Genomic DNA, 17,245 nt, shown 5'->3' with positions numbered 1-17,245 from the left:
GACCAAACTCTATGAGTTCATGGCCTTGGGAGGGTTCACGGCCATAGAACACATGATGTGTTCACGGCCCAAGCATGATCTTATGAATGGTTTACAGCCAAGGAAGGAGAGTTTACTATCATGATCTTATGAAGGGTTCACGGCCACATGAAGGGTTCAAGGCCGTGAACTCTTGAAGATCATGCCAAAGAGCTGTTTGTTTCATGGGGATGCTAGTGTTTCTAATGGACAACAAGACGGGGAATGACATATTTACTTATTGGAAGTCTCTAAGGTGTTCACGGCCAAAGAACTAGTAAGTGTTCTTGGTGGAAAAGATGGTGACTTGAAGATCTTGAAGGAAAAGAGGTGAATTGATATGGAATCAAAGGGGTTTCTAAGTATACACAAGTAAAGGGATGAGACACTTACGTTTTTGGAGTGAAATGAGAGCTTTTCTTGGATAATACTTGAGAGAGAATGGGTAGTTCACGACTGGAGCTTGGAGAAGTGAAGAGAAGAATGGCCAAAACTCATGTATAAGGCATGAGTTCATGGCCCAAGATGGGTTCACGACCGTGAATCTAGTTTGTGGCCGTGAACTACTTGTGAGGGTGTTTCCGGCTCGATTGCAACTCAATGATCTCAAGCTAACACTTCCTAACACCCAATCCTTAAGTGTACTAGGATTAAAACTCATAAAATGACCCTTAACAAGGCTAAAAGGTAATAGAAACAAGTCTGAATTTTGATTGATTGAATTGTCTTTACAAGATAAAAATTTACAGGTTGTCACATCATCCCCCTATTAGATGGAATTTCGTCCCGAAATTAGATTTCCTAGCAGGACTCTTGGGGTTGTGCTCCTCTGAATGGCTGAATACCCATTCATAGACCTAGGCCACTTTGCCCTGACGCTCATGATAAGATTCATACTTGGTCCATCTATCATAACTTTGTGTATACAAGTCGTATATAATTAAGATTAGTAAGACGGTAGGATGTGCGACTCTGCCCCACGTCCACAACCAAACAAGGAACAGGAGATAAGGCAGAAACATACATTCTAAATCCGCATAATCATAATTATACACCACTCTCGCGTATACACCTAATAGTGATAGGTGGTCTGTATTCGTCCTTAGCCTTTGTGCTTGAACTTGATCTGTTGGACGAGTGGTAGTTTAGGAAGGTCTTCTGAGTATACGGTGGCAAGGTTTTGGAGGGCAAGGTACTCCTCGCATGAGTACTTCGAGGTTTAGAGGACAAACTACAATAATGAGGTCTCGTGTATACACCTAATAGTGATAGGTAGGCTGTATTCGATTCAAAACTATGATTGGGGTCGAATTGGCTACGATTCGAGGGTTGCCAGGCTGTTTGAAAGGAACCGTGGGGGTCAAATTGAGGAAAACAAGCATTACGATGAGTTTTGGATTGGTATTCATGTTTCCAGACCCTTGTTTGTTGAAGAGACTGATAATGTAAGTTTGAAGAACTGGATTTTGCAAAACCCTAAGGTAATCAATTTATTTACCTACTCCTCCATGTTGTTTTTCTGATAAATTTCTAATTGTATCTGTTTTTTGTAGAATCAACGTATTTGAAATTTTCAAAAAAGTAAAGGGATTCAAGGGAGGCCCATTTCAAAATCATGTCGGAACCATTTATATCATCTTCTCTAGCTTCCAATGAAGATAATGGCAAGCCTTTTGCAACAAATAAGAAATCTGAAGAAGAAACTGGTCCCAAACCATTAGTTCGACGACTACTGTACATCAGAAGCTTTTCTTGTAACGTGCGTCAAAGATCTGGGAAGTATTTGTGGTCTAATGGGTGTATGTACAAAGGTGATTGGAAGAGAGGTAAAGAATCTAGACTTGTTCTTATGAAGGGGAGAGATCCAATCGCAACCTCAAACTCACCTCGGTTTGTTTTCCCAACTTCAAGTCTCTGGTTTTGAGCTCCTATTATGGATTCACCATCACTAGTCTTTCAATAATAACTTCCAAAGCCTTACATTCTTCTACCTTTTTCCTCACATTCTTTTTACCGCCAAAAAACAGGTTGCTTCAGACCAATCACCTCAAACCCAAAACAGCCAGACCATGCAAATCAGTAACCACTTGATGTTGGTCTTAGGGTTATCATACATTGGAATGTATGCAGAAACATTTGAGGCACTTTCTATATCAAATGCAGGAGAGAGTTGAAACTTTACTATTTAAGTTGTGGGTTACTTCAAAACTTTGTAAAAAAAATTTAAGTGATTTGGAGATGGGGTGTTCTTGATTGAGAAACTTTTGATGGGTTTTATACAAACAATCCTATGTATGCATGCAACCCTAATTGGATCTATGTTTTCACTATTAGACATACAACTTTATGAACACAAAAAGAAACCTAGCATGCATCTATTATTTTCGAAATTTACAAAGAAGAATAGAATACATACCTTTTGTTGCTATATAGTAATAACAACTAGTTTCTTGAATTCCCTTAGCTTTTGAGATCAAGTACCACAAGTGTAGTACCTCTAATGGCTCACAAACATAGTTGAGTGAGAGGATGAATATGAGAGAGAGGAGAGAGGGTAACTAGCCTTCAGTTAACGACGAAAATACCCTTCAGTTAACGAATAAATGGTCCATGTAGTAGTGAAATGACGAAAATACCCTTCAGTTAACGAATAAAACTTAACAGAGTTAGCAATAAGGATCAATAGTCAAAAGTTTTGAAAACGCATGGACCATCTATGAAGTTTTTAAACAATGGAGACTAAATTTCAGATATGAGGAAACCACATGGACCATTTATGATGTTTTTTCTAAATTAATTTATATACATGAATTTAATCTTTTAAAATTGTAATTTTGCTCCAACTTAAATTTTTTAATAAGATTCCTTAATTCATGTTTTTAAACCTTTGACAAGTATTAATAATTTATCTATGCATAAATAATTTGTATAAAAAGCTTCCATCTTATACCTCTCAAAATTAAATATATGATAAATATGCTATATAATATAGTATAAGATATAAACTTTTTTTAAATAAAAATTTAGTTTCCAAATATATTAGCATCTCACGATGTTATTTATAATTCACGAATTCTAAAACTTTGATATCTTTTTTATAGGAATGTGTCAAAGTATCAAAATAAACACTAAATTGAAACAATTTTTTGAAATGAATAAAAAATCGGTTTATCAAATTATTTATCTATATGTAATTTCTTTTATATATTCAGAATATATTTTTTTGGCATAAGAAGGTTATTTTATATGTTTAGCAAAATATGATAATTATACCGTTTATTTTATAGTTATTCATTCTTTACAAATTAAACCATCATCTTATTTTTTAACATTTATATCCCTCATTTTCGTATTTATTTAGTTTTTTCTTTGGCCAGATCTTACACAGTTAGCTAATAGCTATACTTTTGTTTAATAAAAGATTAATCGTACGTATGTTTTTCGAAACAACAAATGGGTATGTGTGGAGGGTATAACTAACGTAAGATCATATCTGATATTTATTTCATTAATTTTTTTTAAAATATTCTATGGAATAAATCAACACCTACATTAATTATTCATGTATTAATTAATTGAAGTAAAGAATATAATAGTCTATATATTAATTTCATAAAAGCATTTCTTGAATTTATCAGCTCCCTTTTGTAATAACTATTTTCGTTGTCCGATAGGAGAATAACGAAACTAACCTACATGGGTCATGGGATTACTATAGATACCGGCCACTATTTTCGCATCATTATAGTTATTTGTACACGCTTTTATTGTAGCCTTGATATTTTAATTGTGTATTTGTGTGCCATGTATTAGATACAAAAAACAAAACAACAACGACTTGAAAAATGGGTTTCCTTGATTCATGTTAATTAATAGAGGTTAATTTATTATTTTTGAAATTCAAAAAATTTTGATTTGTTTTTTTGGAAAATAATATTATCTGTGAAATCTTAAAATTGAGTTAATTACAAAAAATAATGAGTATCTTTTAAAAACATTTTAATTGACAACATAACATTAAGCACACACATCTCTTAAAACCCAATGAAAGCTCTTAGGGGCAAGATCCTCAATCCCATGCAAACACATCTCTTAAAACCCCATGAAGGCTCTTAGGGGCAAGATCCTCAATCCCATGCACGAGCCTGAATTTCAAAGAAATCTAAGGATACTGAAACATATGATAGGATTATTATTATTATTATTATTATTATTAATATTATTATTATTATTATTATTTCCTAACAAGATTAACAACTATATTTCTTGTTTATTTCTCACTTATGCAGAAATATTCAACTAAAGACTTCTTAAGTCTGAAGAATCAATCAGGCTTAAGATTTGATAATACCAAGTCAAAACAATGTACAAATACTTATTCAAGAGGATCCCAAAATATTGGACTTTTAGTTATTCAACCTATGCTATATATACACTTGTAAAAGTCACACAACGAGCACAACTTGTTGACACCCTACACAACTAGAAACTACTGAAACACTCACACTTGTATTCTCATTTTTGTAATTTGCATTCTAATCAATAAAACCAAACAAGGCAGGTGATCATTATCACCTCCCAAGGTTTTATGTCGGAGATCGTATCAAGGATCAAGGGCTTTCCTTGTAAACCACTCTTGTCAATTTGATATCGATTTGATTCTCATAATAACTACAACACCACAACCTCTCATACAACTTGGTTGATTTTCATTTGATATATTTTTGACCAAAACAATTTGGCGTCCACCGTGAGACCGTGGTGTTGATAACTCTCGACAATCATGTCTACACAACCGATCCTATCCTCTTCCTCAATTCCTCTTATTTCTTCGAAAAGTCTTCCACCACCTCTAAGCGGACCCCCTGGTCAAAGGAAAACTTCTGATGCATCGAAAAAGAGCGCTTATCCAATCACTAAGCATGGGGATCCATGATTCATTCTATCTCTAACAACGAACTCTTCTCCTTGATGAAGATGTTGACGCAACAGGTGGCTCAACAACATGAGGACAACAGAACACTACTCAAGGAGGTGGAAAGGATAAGGGCGGAGATCCGTAAACCCCAGGAAGTGACACCCTTAATTTTGTAACCAAGGATCTTGAATTTCGACAACACAAGATCCCTAGGAAAATGTCCTTAATCGACAACTCCAACATCCGTTGCTACCCCAACCGGGGGAGCAATCCTAAACAACCAAACTACTTTGATCCAAGATCTTGACGAAACCTTCAATACCCTAATAACAGAAATATCGGTAACTTATGTGAAAGTAACACTTTTAATACTAACTTTATGGATCTTGATGCAGGAATAAGTCTAGTCATAGCTAAAGAACTCCAACAACTAAGACAAATGATCTCGAGCGTACCATGGGTGGTCCAACCTATACCAGAAACATCCCCCACCAGTCACATGATCTCAAGATTTATTCCCCCGATAGCCGACATCGAAGTTCCAAAACTCTTGCAAACTCCCAACATGAAGGCTTATGATAGAACCATGGATCCTAAGGAACATATAGCACAATGTAGAATGAGAATGGAAATCATTCCCATTCCATCACAATTAAAGGAAGCATGTTTATTTAAGGGTTTCAGCTCAACTCTCACAGGATTAGCCTTAAAATGGCTTCTTAATGTTCCTCCTTACTCTATTACCTAATTTGCTCACTTAGTTAATCTCTTCAATAATCAATTTTCTTGTAGAAGAATATTCGAAAGGATCACTAGTGATCTCTATCGGGTGGTCCAGGATCCCAAAGGATCCCTAAGGGACTTTGTAGGCAAGTTTGGTAGGGAAGTGTTGAACATACCAAACATCAACATGGTCACTGCCGTGGAGACATTTAAGATGGGCCTAAAGATGGATTCTCCATTCTACGAAGACCTTGTGATGAATCATGCAAACGAATGGATGGAGTCAGAAGCAGAGCACTAGGATTCATAAGATTAGAAGAAGACAAAAAAAATATAAAAGAGGGCTAGTGTTTTGGTCAAAAATCAATCAAATGAATATCAACCAAAGTGAATGAGAGGATATAGTGTTATAGTTAAAGTGGTTATTGAATTGAGAAAAAAATTGCACAACTGATTTACAAGGAAAGCCCTTGATCCTTGCTAGGATCTCCTACACAAAACCTAGGGAGGTGATAATGATCACCTGCCTTGTTTAATTGTATTGATTGCAATGTGAATTACACAATTGGAAGTATGAGAATGAATACAAGTGTTTCCGATAAGTCTAGCTGTGTGTAGTGTGCGTTGTACATGTGTATTTATAGTCTACTCTAAGCAAGCATAAGTCATAAGTCCGATATTTCTGGGATCCTCTCGAATAAATATGAACATATTGGTTTGACTTGGTATTCCCATGTCTTTTTCTTGAATAAAATGTTTCTTCGTTAAGAACGAGTCTTATGTTGACTATTTCTGCACATGTGAGGAATAAACAAGACATATAGCCGTCAAATTTTGTTAGTAAACAATCATAATAATAATAATTAGGATCCTGGCATAGGCTTCGGGATCCCCATATATCTTTAACATCCGAGATCATGAATAGGATTGAGGATCTTGGCCTTAACAATTGCCCCCAAATTATACCTGCAAAATATTTAAGTTAATTTAAAATATTTAAAGGTATAATTTTATTTTAACGGAGTAAAGAATTTTTGAATTTCAAACCTTAATGGATAGAATTTTTTCCGTTTGATGCTCATGATGACACGGTCAAATCAATCCTCTCTCTTATGTTGTTAATATAAATATAGGTAACTAGTGAAAGGTTTTTTTCCTTCCGATCATCATTGACTATCTCTAAAGGCATCCTTATTCTTTTTTCTCTTTTGTTTTTGTAATCTTTCGACCATGGGCAAAAAGATCGCTCACTCTCGTGCTAGTATCATCGCTCCTTCTGATAACGACTACATTGATTAAAAGATCCTTATCTACAGTGAGGTTTCCTATTTTGATGATGAGGATATCAGGTCCCTGAAAGCCAATGAGGCTTTTCCCACATATACAATCTTTAGGCCCTATGATGCTTCGATTCAGCTAGACTTTGTTTCATCGTCTTAGGTATGCTACCCTGAATACACATTTTCTTTGGGTTTGCAATACCCCTTTTTCGGTATCATCTCTAAGTTTTTTGAAACCACTAAGATTTCATACATTCAAGCCATGCCTGTCATTTGGATGATCTTGTTTCAGATCCGTCAATTGAGACAGTCCAATAATCTAAGCATAGGCTTAGTTGAATTGGTTCATGTTTTTGATCTTGCTACCTTTAGGAACTTTAGCTTTTTGCTCAAGGTCAAACCCAATAAATCTCCCCTTATTCTGAAATCAAAACATAATGAAAGAGCCTGGAAAGAGAAGTACATTTTTTGTGAGGCTTGACTCTATTCTCGATGAGGATATCCTAACAAAGACTTGGGTAAAAAGGATAGGATTTACTTGTTACTTTTTAAGGATCTTGAGACTCACTTTCTTATTTTATTTATTATGATGCATCATTCAAGTTTGAAGAAGTTGCTTCCACCACTGAAGATATGAAGACAAAGTTGCAAATTTTCTTACACTATCTGTGGTTAATAGATCTTTCAAGCTTGAACATTCCAGTCTCCAAGAAGCTTGTTCCACCACTGCTTCAATGGCTACCAGTAAGGATCCTTCTTTTCCTTATTTTTGGGATCCTAAAATAATAGGGATCATTCGTTACATACATGATCAAAAGCTACTATCTCCAGTGCCCGATACACACTCTCTGATCTAGAAGATGACATGTCCAGTGGTTTGATCATTGTCACGAAGGAAAAATTTGTTTCCTCTGTTCCTCCAAAGAGGGCTCATGTTGATTTCATTGTTAAGACCTAGGTTCCCAAAAGAGGAAAACTGATGATGTAACAAATCTAATCCTAAACAACCTGGGAGTCGAGGAAGCACTCAGGAAGCTGGTCTCTTTTTCTCAAACAGTAAATATTTCTATAATTTTGTTCTTTGCGTTTATGGTTTTGTTTTTACTGATGTTCTTTTTTCAGGTCTCCGACCATATTTCTCGGTCCATTTTTGACTTGAAGGTTAGGGATGAGAAGGCTGAGCTAGCCTTAAAGGAGTAGGAGAGGGTGTGGAAGGCCGCCAACAAGGATCTCCTAATGAGGTGGAGCTGTTGAACAAAGAGAAGGCTGAGAGAGAGGAGGAGCATGATACAAAGATTGTGGAGGTGATTGCTAAGGTAAAGGGTAGCATTGTTGTGGCTGTTTGCGAAACTAAGATCAAACTTGCAGAGGGCGTGGCTATTGTGGGATCCTGGAATGTTTCCGGCTGGCGTGAAGCCCTAGGCAAATTAACTGGTAAGTCTGTTAACACCAGTTAGGATCCTACAAGGTAACTGAATGTGGGAGGAGAGGAGAATGAAGTAGAGAAGGTTCTAGGTGACTGAAATAAGGTCGTAGTTTAGATTTGGTTTGAAAAACAATTTAAATATTTCTCGGGGTTGTATGACAATTTTACTTTTTTTTGTGGGGTTGGTGGACAAACCCTTTTATTTGACGACATGGTTGTTTATATCTCTTTGCATGATTTATGTGGTGGTAGTAGCAGGTCTTCCGAGGATCCCTAAATGATTAGGATCCTAAAGAGTTTACGTTTTACAAGAACTCTTAGGATCTTAATAATCTGAGATGGTTAGTCATCTACTTTTAAAACAGTCAGGATTCTTAAAGAGACAAACCTTTAGTTATAACGTAGGAAAATAGTTGTCAAGAAACAAAGATAGATAAAACCAGATGATCCTTAGGTTTAGTTTTGACCTTTTAAAGTCTTTCAACTTAGGATAAATTTCGTATTGCAAGTCCTTGAGTTCCCTATGATCTTGGGGTGTTGATGTGCACGAAAGTACCCACTAATTTTAATATTTATAACCTAACAAACTTAAACTAACTATGGACTTATAGGCAGTGTACCTATTCAGATTACAATATAGCTTGGGTAAGTCGGGTGTCGATCACAGGGAACGGTGTTACTAATTAATCTACTTGCTATCAAATTAACCTAATTATTAACAAGTTTAGAAAGGGTTTTATCTGATTTTACAAGATCAGACAAACTTAACTCAAATTCAATCAATAAGTAAAAAACACTCTTGTCTAGTTCGAATCCACTTCGTCCTTATGGCTAGCTAATAATTATGGATTATCAAGTTGGTTTTAATTGTATTAGTAATTTAATTCTAACTTTACCAATAATTAATTAATTCATGTCAAATTATGTATGGTCACACATAATTAAACACAGGACCAATTATGAATATGAATATGCTATGTAAGATTTATTATGTAAACACAATTATAGCCACAATCCACGTTCTCTAACACAACTAAGTTTATTTACTCTAATTACTAACTAAGATTGGTCAATCCTAGCTCTAACAATTTAATGTTCACTAAATCATTAGGTAAACAAGTTCATGCAGTTAATGGTCACTAAGCTACACAGAACATGAAATCAAGCAACTAGAGAAACAAACACAAGCATTCTAGGGAACTATAAATCCAACACAAGCAATTCACCAACTAAATAAATCCATAAAAATTAAGCTATTCATAAGTTGGAAGCTTCATCTAGCTAAACAAGAGTAGCTAGATTCAGCTGCTCATAATAGCAACTAACACACTAACACAAATCAAAGTATAATGAAACATGTTCCTAAGTAACAAATAAGTAAACTAAATTATGGACCTTCACTCTTTTGGTGTTGAAAACCTCTTTCCAGGACTTTTCTTCTGCTCAAAATCGCCTTATGGAATCCCTTTCTCTAGCCAAAAGTCTCGCCAATCCGTAATGGTTAAGGATATATATAGTTGCTGATTTTAATAATTCACGTCGTGAATAATAAGATATTCACGTTGTGAGTTCCAGATAACCGTGCCCGTCAAGGATTCCTTCACCCGCATACATATCTTCTAGAACTTATTCTCACGTCGTGAATCTTCCAGTTCTCACGACGTGAAGACGCTTTTTCCTGATTTTCTTGTCCTTTAATCTTTTAACTCCCAAAGTTTCTTCCTTTAACGTTTTTTGTCCTTTTTCTTCAAAATGTCTTCTTTTTGGCTGCAAATAACATTTAAGCTTATAAGTACCATTATTCTAAACAAATTACCAACTTATTAATAAAAATGTACTTAAATATTGCCTAAAAATAGGTATAAATATGGCAATATCAAAATACCCCACACTTAGGATTTGCTTGCCCTCAAGCAAATTTAAACTTAACCCTTTATTACTAACATCATATAGAACAATCCGATTCCAGCCCAGCCATTATGCCAAGACCTCAACGCATGCATTTGTGTCTAAAATTTTCCTAAAGTACCCCCCCATACTTTAAATACTCACAATCTTCATAAACACTCGCCCACTTCTTTCGAACAATGCTCATTTTATGCAACCCTCTGAATCCATCCGCATAAATCTCACTTAGCCTCAAAGTATTTTTGGTTGAGCAACCAAAGCGTACATAATCTATAATTACAATTTATGATACCACTATGGAGCTCTTTTGAATTCTTCACTTCCTTGATAATTTAATCTTTGATTTCTTTGAATTCACCACCTTGTTTGATTTGATTTCTGGTATCTTCAGCTTTTTGAATTTCTTCGGAATTTTGATCTTTTGATCTTCACTTTAGTTGCTCCAAAATTCTTCAAACTTTTCTTGCAATTCTCTCTCTCTCTCTCTCTCTCTCTCTCTCTCTCTTTTTTTTTTTTTTAATTTTTTTTACATGTACCTCACTTTTTTTTTTCACTCAAAACCTACATGCTTAAGCAGGGGCACTCAACTTCAACCTTTATTGGTTTAGACATAGCTTTCCTGGATACATTTCAGGTTTAGGCTGCTAAACATATTGCATCCCTCAAACCAAGCAGAGTTATGTTTTTGTTCCATGATTTCACTAAAATAAGGGAGGCCACAAATGCACTCTAACGTGTATTGGTCAACTAAACATTTGAACTTTTATCGGATCATCCCATATAACACCAGCGACTACAGTTCAAATTATTATTACTAGATTTAATTATTAAAGATTTCAATTTTCAAATTTTCTAGTAATTTACTTTTTCTACCCCTACCCCACACTTATTTCATACAACGCCTTCATTGTATGCATAGAATAAATCAAAATTAAGAAAAAGGGAGAAAAGGAACAGACTCCCCTGGGATAGTGGCATAAACATCTCTAAAAGTGTGGAAAACGTGCATCTTGAATATGGACTCTGAGAAATAGAAACTTGGATCTTGAACTCACGAGATAAGGAATGTACCGGCAAAACATTAAATCGAGCCTTCAATCTTCTAAAAATGTGGTGGAAATCTTCAAAATAGAACGAACAATGTGGGAAAGCATACGCCACATTGTATAGTAGTGAAAATGAGCTAAAATAATCTCCAGAATAATGACAAGAAGAATGGTATCAACCCATGGAATAATAATATATTAAGGGCCTTGATCTTGTGAAGAACACCAATTCACGACGTGAGATAAGAAAAGTCACGACGTGAAGTCACAATCACGCGTGTTCTAGGAACCCCTGAGAACTGACTCACGACGTGAGTAACAATAGTTCACGTCGTGAAAACTGGGCGAACAGAAAAACATTTAGCCAAATCTTCTTTTAATGTGCACAATTCAACCCAATGTCTTAATGTATTAAGACTCTTCTAAATTCACCAGTTTTGACTCTTTCACTGACTATCCACTCTCTTGACTCACCCCACACTTATTTTAAAATATGGGTCTCGACTCTCGACTTTAAACACTCCCGGCTAAAGACGTACGCACTTATATCTTGACATCCTATTTAGGCGCTCCTAGCAATTTCTGAGAAATAACCACCAAAGAAGAATAAAAGTAACATAATATATTAATAGTTCTTATAATCCCAACAAAACACAATAAAAACAAACTAAAACAAACCAAACAAAATAAAAATAAACAAACAATCAATCATCCTCCTCCGCATCGTTCGCTTCGCTCGTGCCCGCTTCGTCACCTCCATGTCCGCCATACTCCGTCCATCTCGAGCAAATCGGGTAATGATACCCCAAATGAGGCGGCTTCTCCACTCCAAGGTGTCAGACAACATTCTCCATAGTACCTCCAATCCAATTGACACTCAAAGATAACTGGTCAAAATAACCAGCCATGTCACTCCCAAAAGGTGCTCCTACCATGGATGCGGGTGGATGTATTGGCTGCCTGCGTTCTCCCCGTCCTCTCACATTCCCGCGCCTCGGCCGTGGTTGTGGTTCAGGTTGGTTGGCCGGCTCCTCCTCCTCCTCCTCCTCATCATCATCATCATCTCGAACAATTCCCCAATGTGTCCCATAGTTTTTGACCACCCTCATTGTTTCCAAATACCCCATACTAAACTCATTCCCTTCAATACATGTTAGAGAACGAGTGATGTCAAGAACAAGGAGGCCATAAGATCGGGGCCAATCGTGTAACGAAATGCCCTCCACAAATGGGGCTTCCAGGACGAGCACTTGTCGCATAATCCGCCAAATACCGGGCCAAGAAATATGGAATATTGCAGCAAACACCCGGTTGTAAGATGCACCATAAAAAGAACAAGTTACTTTTAGTAACTTTATCACCGTGGCGTTTGTGATGAATGGAGAAAGTGATTAAACGATGGATGAGGCGGTGTATCGGGCTTTTAATGCTACTCTCGGGAGATACACCGGAATTAAACACTCCAGCGGCAATGTTGCTCCAAAACTCCGGCCCCGAGACCCCATCCGCATACACCTGCGTGGCGTCCCTCAAAAATAAAATAAACTCATGAGTGATGGTCTCATGAGCTTCATACAGCCCCATACGGCGAGAAAACTCCACTAAACTACACTCCCAATACTCCCCGCCTAAACGAAAGACCAAAGCTCGGGGAAAAGTGGGATCTCTGACATTGTTATGGAATGTCACCGTGGAGAAAAACTCCACGCAAAGTTCCTTATAAACACGCTCCTGGATGTTAAACATGTTAAACCACCCCTTGCATGTAAATTGAAATCCGTCCCCCAAAAAGATTTTTGTTAGGTATTGGGACATCCTATCAACCAAGCCAATCTCCCTCAACCTTGCCCACTGAATAGTGGGAGCCACAACAAACTCCTAGTTATAGAGCCATCCCAACCAAGTATTCCATCGCGTGTAAACATCCCGGGGTGTAGTGGTTGGAAATTCGTAAAATGGGTGTAAACTTGCAATCCCAAGAGGTAAGTCTCTTCTAGGTGCCATTTCTGCAAAAACAAGGAACAAACACAGCCAAAACAACAACCCAACAATTTAGAAATAAAAAGAATATGAAAACTTCACACTCCAGAATTCACGTCGTGAATTCCTAAAAATTCATGGTGTGAGTTCGTAGTCAGGTTCGAAAACTGTTCTGGTTTCTGTGTAAATCGGCCATGATAGTGCTGGGGGTTTACTCCTATGACATTTTCAACCAATAATCAACTACATTCCAAGGGTAATTCACGATTCTTAGGGCATATTTTATACATTCTAACATATGAACAAACCTTAGCCCTAAATTCAACTATTAGAGCAAAAATTAAACATAGAAATTAAGAATTATTACCTTTGATGGAAGTATTACGTAAGCACAAAGAGAAATAGAGGAGTTGTCGGCCAAAATCGGAGCAATGGGGGCCAAGGGGAGACCAGATCTCGGTTTCACTTCGTGAGGAATAAAAAAAGGGAGGGTCAACTGGTTTCTAGGGCTTTATTCTGTGGTCCCGTGTTTTCAAAAATTCACATCGTGAATCCTGAAGGATTCACGTCGTGAGTTCAGTCTGGGCTAAATTTTGGGCCATGCACTTACGGATTGGTCTTGGGCCACTTATAAAATGGGCTAAACTATATTATTGACTTATTATCCGGTTTATTCACGATTCACGTCGTGAGTTTTGTCTGGAATGAAAAATTCATACTAAATCAAATTTGACTTTCAACTAAATTCTCAATTATTTCTACTTCCATTTTAGGGTCCCCACATTCAGTGTTTAATTATGTTATAATTGAGTTGGATGATATGATCTATGTTTTTAAGACTAAAATGCAAAAAGAAAAGAAAAAAAATGCAAACCAAACTCGGGTTGCCTCCCGAGAAGCGCTTCTTTTTCTTGGAGTCTTGAGCTGGACTCCGTGCCTCCTACGTTGAACCGTCTGAAGAATCCACCACTAGGATCTTTTGTTCCTTGAAACGCCTCTTGTAAGCTTGAACTCGTCTTTTGTACGCCTTCTTCGAATTCTCCTTTTTAACTTTGACCTCTTCTTCATCAAGCTTGCGTTTGTGACTTTAGTTTCTTCCATGCACTCCATAGCATCCTTCTCCTCTTTCAGTACTGGCTTTGTCACCCTTGAAGTAACCTCCTCTTTATCACTTGTCATCTCATCTTCCTTGCTTACCTGCGAAGGTGGACTCTTGTAAGCAATGGCTTCAACCAAATATGGAACATATGCTCTTGGTTTTGTTCTTTTGACTTGATGAACTGTCTTGATCTCTTCCTTCATAAGCTTTTCTAGTTCTTCTAGTTCATTGTCTTCATCAATTGTGAACACCTCTTCTTGAACATGATTCCTTTGGAAGCCATCTTCTATCCCAAAAATTTCTTTTTCATCACCCACCCTCAAGGTGAGCTTGGACTCGCGAATATCAACAAGAGATCCAGCAGTGTTAAGCAATGGACGACCAAGGATAATTGGAACATCGGGGTCTTCCTTCATATCCAACACTACAAAATCTATTGGAAAAACAAAATTTCCAATTTTTACTAAAATATCCTCCACAATGCCCCGGGGCTGTGTCACTGAACGGTTCGCCATGTGAATAGTCATTCTTGTAGCCTTCATCTTCTGAATTTCCAACTTCTGATAAAATGAATAAGGCATCAAATTAATGCTAGCCCCAGAATCGGGATGCTCGGGAATTTTTGATAAGGACTCGACAAAAGGAGTATTAATCGGGATACCCTTCACGTGCTTAACAAACTCTATATGCTCTCTTTCCAGTGAACTAAGGGCAGCTCGGGAAGGAAAAGGCAAAGGCGGATGATGAACCGAGCCAGCTATAAAATTTTTCTGTTCATGATGGGCCCACGTCGTGAACTTATATGGTTCACGTCGTGAATTCTGAAATTCAGCAGCATCTTGATTTTCGAGCTTGGGCTTCTTCAACTTTGGATCGGGCTGCTGTTGTTCATCTTCTAAGGCTTCTAAGAACTCAGAGATGGCCTCTTCTTCAGTATCTATGGCCATTACATGAGATTGGGCCTTCGTTTCGGGATTTTTTGGGGACAACTTCTCATGAGCCAGAGTGGCTAGTTGACCAAGTTATACTTCAAGTTTATTGATGGAGGCTTGCTGATTCTTTATTAAAGTTTGTTGTTCATTAATAGCAGTATCAGTAGCATCGTGTCTCTTTTCCGAAGCTTCCATAAACTTCATCAACATGGTCTCTAGATCGGGTTTCTTCTCGGCTGGTGGTTGCTCCTTTTGATAGAAGCCTCGACCTGTTTGCCTATACTTCTGTTCTTTTTGCTTCTTATACTCTTCATATGGCAGCCACTCCTTCTTTGGTTTCCTCCAGTCTTCATCAAACTTATCCCCACTCGAGTAGCACACTTGAGCTTTTCTGTTCCCAAACTCATCTAAATTGCAGTCCTTGGTCAAGTGCGGACCACTACACCTCTCGCAACCCACTCTTATGGCATGAATTGAGTGGTCCATTTGTGTCAACCTCCGGTCCATATTATTTAGCATAGCCATCATGGCTGCTATTTCTTCAGTTTGAGCTCCTCCACCGCCTTTAATTCCATCTTGCCTAGGGTTGTGGTATCCGCGAGAGTGCTTCGCGAATTCTTCAATCAGCTCCTTAACCTCCCTTGAATTTTTCTTTGTCAAAGGTCCTTGAGAGTCAAGGAATTGTCTTGTCATAACGTTGACCCCATCATAAAAGATTGACATCTCTTGTTGCACATTTAGATCATGCTGAGGGCAATTTCTGAGCAAGCCCTTATACCGCTCCCATGCTTCGTATAATGACTCCACCGGCTGTTGCTCAAAGTTGGCTATTGCCTTCTTGAGTTTAGCTATCTTGGATGGCGGGAAAAACTAGTCCAGGAATTGCTCACGCATTTGAGCCCAAGTGGTGATTGTACCCAGTGGAAGTGATTTTAACCACTCATTAGCAGCTCCCTTGAAAGTAATGGGAAGCATCCTAAGCAAGACGGTGTTTCTGTTGACATTTGGGACATTGAAGTAATCCGCAATGTCATTGACTTCATCTAGATGCTTAAAAGCATCCTCATGATCTTTCCCAAAAAATGGGATATCCTTCAGTGCAGTCAAGATGTGCCCCTTCAGCTCGAATGTGATAGTGGAAGATATTGCGGGTTGGATTAAACCGGGACCCACATCTTCTCGGATCTGCTTCTTGTAAGCTCCCATGGACATCTCTTCAATTGCTTCCATCTCGTTCCTTGGCTCGGTCTCGGGTTCGCTCGTATGTTCTTCAAATTCGGGCTCGGTATCGTATTCAGATTCGGTTTGGACGGGTATTTGATCCAAGTGTTCAAAATTACTCTTGTGCCTTGAGGATGAACTTGACTCTCCTGTCTTCTTTCCCGACTTTCTTGAAAATGCTGACTTTAATTCTTGCAGTGGCGTCTTCTTATCAGTCTTCTTGTGAAGTGCAGCTTCGGGATCTTCAATTGGTGGCACCAAAGGTATGGTAGATCCTCTGGTCATGAACTCCTGTAGCTCGATAAAATAAAAACGTGAAACTGAACTAAAATAAGAAAATACTTAAAAACTAAAAACTACAGCTCTCACGTCGTGAGTTTATACAGCTCACGTCGTGAATTCTGTGATAGAAACAAAAATAAAAAATTTTGCAAAAATAATATGCTACTAAGCTAATAAACAAAAATGAATAACTAATTAACTTTTTGCAGATTTTATCCCACAAAAAAGGTCGATTAATCTAATGCAACTAAATAAACTAATAATTAAATGCGCCGCTCCCCGGCAACGGCGCCAAAAACTTGATGTGCACGAAAGTACCCACTAGTTTTAATATTTATAACCTAACAAACTTAAACTAACTATGCACTTATAGGCAGTGTACCTAGTCAGATTACAATATAGCTTGGGTAAG

General features: G+C 37.4%; 1 non-coding gene across 1 annotated transcript; it reads left to right on the top strand.

Annotated features, from left to right (window-relative positions):
• Positions 1–16,069: 16,069 nt before the first annotated feature.
• Positions 16,070–16,176, top strand: LOC145065104 (small nucleolar RNA R71). Its single transcript, XR_013688255.1, has one exon. It is a non-coding gene; the product is annotated as a small nucleolar RNA R71 (small nucleolar RNA).
• Positions 16,177–17,245: the final 1,069 nt, after the last annotated feature.

Source organism: Lactuca serriola, chromosome 7 (assembly GCF_051521515.1).
Source record: "Lactuca serriola cultivar US96UC23 chromosome 7, Lser_US96UC23_V15, whole genome shotgun sequence".
In the NCBI taxonomy this organism is placed as follows: domain Eukaryota; kingdom Viridiplantae; phylum Streptophyta; class Magnoliopsida; order Asterales; family Asteraceae; genus Lactuca; species Lactuca serriola.
Note: the sequence above shows the minus strand (reverse complement) of the source record. Positions and strands in the feature narration are given on the sequence as shown.